We start from the raw sequence: 7,854 nt of genomic DNA, 5'->3' as shown, positions 1-7,854 counted from the left end.
CCCTCCATTCTCCTCTCGGGATCTTGGGCACGCACGCCCACGCGCCCGGCGTGAGTTTTAAGCCACCGGGTACGGCACGTGAACCGTGGTTGACTACGTGGGAGTCCAGCGACATAGCCATTACGCTAACTGCTGGTTCCCGGTGCCACCTTATAGTATATTCATTCTACTCAGAATTTCATGCCTAAAGTCAGACATGTATTGATAGGCATGTATACATCAGCTGAGCTTGCTATTGAACATAGTTATAAGACAAAAAACAAACAAAAAAAAAACCAAAACAAAACAAAAAAAAGAAAGTAGTTAGATTACTTAAGAAATTTTGTGAATCAATAAAATGTGGGGAAAAGAAGGAATGGAAAACAACTGGAAAACTGAGATAGTGTGGGAAGAGGGTGGGAAATGGCAGAGGGTGAGAAATAGGAGGAAAATATATATATACATAGATATATATGAAACTAGAAATGGAAAATTATTGATGATAACATGTACAATTAAACCACTATGCAGTATATTCTGGATGAGAAATCACATTTTTTTGTATGCTGTGACAATGCTCAGTGAATGAATGTAAATTAATTAATTAACAAAAGTTTTTTAAAAAAAGAATAAATAAATAAATAAATAAATAATTCTTAAAAAAAAAAAACAGAAAGAAGAAGAAGAAGCAGCTTCCTCATGGGCCAGCAAGTTACTGTGTTGTAGTTAAGGGGCTGGTCTCCCACATCACTGACTGCAGATTTAGTCCCAGACCTGGCAGCTTGAAACTCATGTCAGTGAGTGTGCATGTGTGTTCAAAATCCCAGGAAGAGAATGAAAGATAAGGGATTATGGTGCAGCCCTACGCCCTGGGGGGGGGGCGTGATTTCTCACTTTCCCTCTCATTATCTTTCTCTGGCAAGCACACTGCCTCATGACAAAAACCTTAAAAAGAAAAAAAAAGCTCCTACACATCAATAGGCATTGTTGAATGGGCCTAATTTATAAGCCCTCATTTTAGCAGAGTATTGTTTTTTTTTAATTGCCAAAGGACACATGTGCAAGCCAGAGAGAAAAAGAAAGCGCTTCCTACAGGGTGTGCTCACATCACAGTCCCCCTCCTCCGGGTCTCTATCCAGTCATGCTGTCATGATCCCAGGCATGCATGCACACGTACTCAACATGTTTCTCAAACCAATGGGGCCAGGACCTGAATCACAATCAGTCACGTGAAATCCCTTTAAAAAATTTCTTATTTGGGGACCAGCAGTTAGCGTAATGGCTATGTCGCTGGACTTCCACGTAGTTGACCATGGTTCGAGTCCCGGGCCCGGTGGCTTAAACTCACGCCGGGTGCGTGTGCGTGCGTGCCCAAGATCCCGAGAGGAGAATGAAGGAGAAGGGATCGCGGCGTGGCCATCCCTCCTGGGGGATGATTTCTTGCTTTCTTTCTCTCTGTCTCTCTCTGTCTGGCGAGCGCATGCACCCTATAGCAAAAACCTCTCCAAAAAAAGAAAAAAAAAATTCTTATTTGTCAGAGAGTGCATGTACTCACTAAAGAGACAGAGAGAGGGACAGTACACCCCTAATGAGGCATAGTCACACCTCAGTTCCTTCTCCATTTCCCCATCCTGTTGCGATTTGGGGCATGTATGCACACATACGTGCCCACTATGTTTGTCAAACCACAGGGGCCTGGGATTTGAACTACGTGATTGGCTGTGTGAGATCTTGCTTCCTTAACTATTAGGCCACATGGCCAGCCCCATGGATGTTTTCTTGTAGCCAGTAGGTGCTATCTCGTTCTGTGTCCACCTTATCTTTTTACAGTAGTCTTATTTTTTTAGTAGCGGGTCACTTTAATAGCTCTTTTTTTAGAATTATTTTATTTAACTTTATTCTAATTTGACCAGAGAGGGACAGAACGAGAGAGAGAGTGAGACAGACAGACACAGAAAGTGAGAAAGCAAGCCACCAGATCCAGGACTTGAACCATGGTCGGCAATGTGGGAGTCCAGTGCCCTTAACCACCATGCCACCTCCTGGCACTTCTAATAGTTTTTGAGTGCTCAAGCTTTATCCACCAGTCAAGTTGTGACTTTGGCCCTGATACGTCCTTGACCAACTTAGCTAATGATTTACCCTATCTAAGTGTGTAAGGAAAAGAAACAGGATAGAATACAAAATCCCACAAATTTCTGAACACCAGAGGGCACACGCCCTGAGGAATTGCCATATACTACTCAGTGCTGTCTGTTCCAGTCACACAGGACCCAGTGCTATTTCTGTCATAAATTTCGCGCTAGCCCGTGATCCGTCAGCCACCATGAACCACTAAAAGTCATATGCTTTCACATCTCAAACGAACCCTTGGTAGCTCCACAAGATAATATGCTCTCAAGGCAGAACTATCCCATAAGGAAACATTTTTTTCTTTATTCATGATAGAGTGTGTGCTCACACATGTCAGAGAGAAATGGACAGAGAGACAAGTCCCCTCCAGGGTGAGGTCATGCCTCTACCCCCTTCCTCCAGTACATCACAGATGGGGCACTGGCACCTATTTTTAGAGGTTGGTTTTTTTTTTTGCTATATGGCGCGTGCGCTCAACAGACAGACAGAGACAGAGAGACAGGAAGTGAAAAATCACCCCCCCAGGGGAGATGGCCATGGCGCAATCCCTTCTCCTCCATTCTCCTCTGGGGATCTTGGGCACACACGCACATGCGCCCAGCTTGAGTTTTAAGCCACCGGGTCCGGGACACAAACCATGGTTGACTACGTTGGAGTCCAGCAACATAGCCGTTACGCTAACTGCTGGTCCTGCCTGTTGTATTTCATACAGATCCAGAGGGAGATTTGAACATCAGTCACCATGTGGGATCTGGATTTTCTGGAGCAGTGTATTACCACTGCACCATGGAGATTGTCTTGTTCAATAATTTCTTAGAGGTTTTTGCCTTAGGGCATGTGCTCACACCAGAGAGATAGAGACAGACAGAGACAGTGAGAGGGAAAGTGAGAAATCACCCACTGTGGGACATGGTCACTCCACAATCCCTTCTCATCCATTTCTCTCTTCTTTGGAGATCTTGGGCATGTATGCACATATGTCTGACATTTTTTTTTTTTTTAAAGTTTTGTTTTGCTACAGGGTGCGGGTACTTCCAGGAGTGAGACAATGAGAGGGAAAAGGAGCAATCCTTGTGGCCATGCTACAATCACTTCTCCATTCTCCTCCTGAGATTTTGGACATGCACACAAACACAACCACAACCACACCGGCTTGATTTTCAAGCCCCCAGGTCTGGGACTCAAACCAGTCGCTCATGTGGGAGTCTAGCACCTTAACTACCTCGGCATCTGCTGGCCCCACCTGGCATGTTTTTCAAGCTGTCAGATCCTCTTCTTTTTTCTTTTTTTAAATAATTATTTTACTTATCTTTATTTATTTATTTATTTTGATTTGACCAGAGGGACAGAGTGAGAGAGAGAGAGAGAGAGAGAGAAAGTGAGAAAGCAAGCTGCTAGTTCTGGGACTCAAACCACAGTTGGCCATGTGGGAATCCAGCACCCTTATCCCCCACACAATCTGCCGGCCCCCACATCAGGTTCTTGAACCACCCAGTGGGCCATATGGGGTCCAGTTGCCTTAACCACCACACCTCCGGCTGGTCCTAGCAAGGGGATCTTACACACCAGTGATAGGCTAAATTCTATGCTAAAGGGAACAGGATGACTCAGGAACATCCAGAACATCCACAGTCAGCATGCTTAATCTTTTTTTTTTTTTTTTAATTGCTAGAGGTTATGTGCCCTGGTAAGAGAGACAGAGAAAGAGGGAGAGAGACAGAGAGAGAAAGAGAGAGAGAAAGAAAATACCTCCAATGAGGCACAGTCACATGGCAATCACTTCTCATGTTCCCATCCCCTTGGGGTTTAGGGGATACATGCAAATGTGTCCAAGATATTTTTCAAGCTCCCTGGGCTGGGGTTGGCCATCTGGGATCAGGCTCCCTCAATCTCCAGGCTATGGGACTAGCCGATTATTTTTATTTATTTTTTGTGGGGGGGAGATTTTTGTTATAGAGTACGTGTACTTGCTGGAGAGACAGAGAGACAGAAGGCGAGAAATCACCCCCCAGGAGAAATAGCCATGCCACAATCCTGTCTCCTCCATTCTCCTCTTGGGATCTTGGGCATGCATGCACACATACACACCGTGAGTTTTAAGTCACCAGGTCTGGGATTTGAACTGTGGTTAACTACATGGGAGTCCAGTGATGTAACCATTATGCTATCTGCTGACCCCAAGTATGTTTAATCTTAAAGCGGGGAGACAGTGATTCTGACATGTTATAACTACTGAAACATACAAACATTTTGAAGGTTAAAGCTAGCTTGCATGGGGCCAGCGGGTGGCATGGAGGTTAAGGTGCTGGATCCTGCATGGCTGGCTGCACAATTCAGTCCTGAACCCAGCAGCTTGAAATTCCCACCTGGCATGTGTGCATGTGTGCCCAAAATCCCAAGAAGAGAATGGAGGTGAGGAGATTACGTGACCATCCCCTGGGGGATGAGTTCTCACTTCCCCTCTCTCCCTTTCTCTCTAACAAGTGCATGTGTCCTATAGCCAAAAACAAAACAAAATAAACAAACAAAACTAGCATGTGTGGCTGGAGCTCTGTTATTCATATATCCTGGGCCTGGTCTTTTTTTCTTTTCCTTTTTTTTTTTTTTTTAAGAGAAAGTTTTGTTATAGGGCCCATATGTTTGCTGAAGAGACAGAGAGAGAGGAAGTGAGAAATCACCCCCCAGAAGGGATGGCCATGTAACAATCCCTTCTCCTTCATTATTTTCTCAGGATTTGGAGCATGCATGCACAGGCACCTGGCATGAGTCTCAAGCCATGAAACTCAAACCATTGAGTCTCAAGGACTCAGAATGCTGTCGGCCATGAGGCAGTCCAGGGCCTCAATGACTATGCCACCTACTGGCCCCTGGGCCTGGTCCATTTTAATGTGCCTCAAGTTCCTTGGATTGACTTATCTTTCTTTCTTAAACAATATCCAGGAGTGGGGCCAGCAAGTGGCATGGTGGTTAAAGGGGCTGGACTCGCACATGGCTGACCATGGTTCAAGTCTCAGACCTGGTGGCTTGCTTTCTCACTTGCTCTCTCTCTCTCTCTCTCTCTGTGTTTCTCTGCTCACACTGGAAAATAATAATGATAACAAAAATAAAGTTAAATAAGATAATTCTTTAAAAAAAACAACAACAGTATCCAGGGGCCAGCAGTTGATGTAATGGCTATGTTGCTGGACTCCCATGTAGTCGACCGCAGTTCGAGACCTGGATCCAGTGGCTTAAACTCACACCGGGCGCCATGTGCAGGCGTGCCCAAGATCCCGAGAGGAGAATGGAGGAGAAGGGATTGCGGCCTGGCCATGCCCCCTTGTGGGGGTGAGTTTTTGCTTTCTGTCTCTCTGTCTGTCTCTGACTTTCTGGCGAGCACACGCATCCTATAGCAAAAACTTCTAAAGAAAAAAAAAAAAAAGAAAAAAACACAGTATCCAAAACTTTGGCTTAGGGTGAAGTCCATGGTGGCACACAGGTAATGCCACTGCTATGGAGATTGGAAGACACATGGGACACCTGGGTTCAGTTCCTGGGCCAACCTGAATATGCCGGGCATGGCTGCACATATCTGATTCCTAGCTAATTTGAAGTGTGGGCCAGAAAGACTGAGACATGGCGAGACCCTCTCAAAAAAACCTTTCTCTCTCTCACACACATGGAAAAATGAGGAGTAACAACAAAATCCTTGACTGGACAAAAAGAATATGTGATCCATGAGGGAAAAATTAGTCCTAGGAGTTAAGCAAGTAGTTTATTGAAGCCAAAACACGAGGATAGCTATGGGGGTAAGGACTTTAGCAAGCAGCAGCCAGTGCTCTGAAATGGTGGTCTCGGAGTTTTATTTCAGTGGGGTTACGAGGAACAACACATCATTCACGGTTACCTAGGGTAGTTTTGTCTCAGTGTCAGCCAGTCGGGGAATTCTTAAAGATGTGTCCTTGAGCAGTCACTCCAGCGAGGTGTGAGGGGCACATAATAGATCCAGTACATTTATCTCTCTGGGCCAGTCTTAGCAGATCGCCTAATTCCTTAGTCAGCTTTTAATTGTTTTCTTTCTCAGCAGTCACCCTAGGCACCCCGCCAGGCCTCAGGGGCTGGCTCAGCAGTGGGTGGTGGTAGGCAGGCCCATCAGCTCAGAATGCCGGGAAGTACTTGCTCATCAGTCCCTGGTAGTAGGGCTGACGCTTCTCCATATCCGGCAGGTCAGGGCACTTGGTGTAGAGGTCACACTTGCACCCAGGGCAGCATGCTCAGGTCCCGCTGGCTGTGCAGCTGCCGGCAGTCACCACCTTTGTACCATGGATAGAAGGAGTGGATTTGGATCATGTAGAAAGCCTCTAGGGCAGGGAGAGCTTGCTGAACTTCATCACCTGGTACAGGTACTCTTCGTGGCCCCAGGACGTGAGGCCATTCACAAGACCAAAGTGGGGCTGGTACATGCCAAGTTTTGTGCTGTATGGAGGATCCCGGAGGTTAGGATTGTCCTGGAAAGTCGAGCCACAGGAAGCCACTGAGGGCTGGGGACAGCAGCCGACAGGACAGATGTCTCCGGCGAATGCCCACTAGGTCTCCCCCAACAGAGCCAGGACCTTCCCTAGGTCACATAGGAGCCCAAGGAGGTGGAACTAGTCCTGGTCTGGGTAGGCCTTATGCATGCTCTCTGCCGCATGAAAGGGTAGGAGTTGTGGAGGTCGCCATCTGGGTCTTACGCATCCACCAGCTCATCCGGCATCTCTACAGACTCCAAGACAGTCATTTTCTTGTAGCAGAAGCCCCAGAACTGCTTGTGCTTCCTCCTGACAAGTACACTGTCTGGTGTACGTGCATCAGTTTGTAGGTGGCAAAGACATGATTTAGGAGAGGGCCCGAGATGTTGTTTTGGAATCTGCCCTTGTCTTTGGCCATCTCTGGATACACATCAGGTTGATAGACCAGGGAAGGGTCAGGACCCACAGCCACCTTCATCCTGACAGGAAGCTGTGCTTGGTAGCAAGTCGTCTAAGGTTCCAGATGCTCTGCCCAGGGATGTTGATGATCCCTTCTGCTGTAAGACTTCATTTAGGCTTTTGCTATAGGGGACATGAACTCACTGGAGAGAGACAAAGAGAGGGAGACAGAGAAATCACTCGGGGGGGGGGGATGACCATGCCATAATCCCTTCTCCTCCATTCTCCTCTTGGGATTTTAGGCATGCATGCACACGTGCCCAGGGTGATTTTCTTTCTTTCTTTTTTTAAAAAGAATTATTTTATTTTAAACTTTTTTTGTGTGTGTGCAGAGGTTTTTGCTATAGGGCGCATGTGCTTGCCAGAAAGACAGAGACAGAGAGACAGAAAGCGAGAAATCATCGCCCAGGGGGAATGGCCACGCCACAATTCCTTCTCCTCCATTCTCCTCTCGGGATCTTGGGCATGCACGCACATGCGCCCGGCGTGAGTTTAAGCCACTGGGTCCAGGACTCGAACCGTGGTTGACTACATGGGAGTTCAGCTACATAGCCATTATGCTAACTGCTGGTCCCTATTTTAAACTTTTATTTAAAGAAAATTTTTTTAAGAATTATTTTATTTAACTTTATTTATTTATTTCATTTGACCAGAGAGACAGAGACAGAGAGAGAGAAAGCAAGTCACCAGGTCCAGGACTCAAACCGTGGTTAGCCATGTGGGAGTACAGTGCCCTTAATCACCATGCCACCTGCTGGCCTCAAGAATTATTTTATTTAACTTTATTTATTTA

The 7,854-nt window shown here is 46.3% G+C and overlaps 1 pseudogene; it reads right to left on the bottom strand.

Annotated features, from left to right (window-relative positions):
- Positions 1-5,902: 5,902 nt before the first annotated feature.
- LOC102503082 (inositol oxygenase pseudogene) lies at positions 5,903-7,198 on the bottom strand (annotated as a pseudogene).
- Between the last annotated feature and the right edge of the window lie 656 nt (positions 7,199-7,854).

This window comes from Tupaia chinensis, unplaced genomic scaffold (assembly GCF_000334495.1).
Source record: "Tupaia chinensis unplaced genomic scaffold, TupChi_1.0 Scaffold143970_1, whole genome shotgun sequence".
Taxonomy (NCBI): Eukaryota; Metazoa; Chordata; class Mammalia; order Scandentia; family Tupaiidae; genus Tupaia; species Tupaia belangeri.
This window is presented reverse-complemented; position numbering and strand designations above follow the sequence as displayed.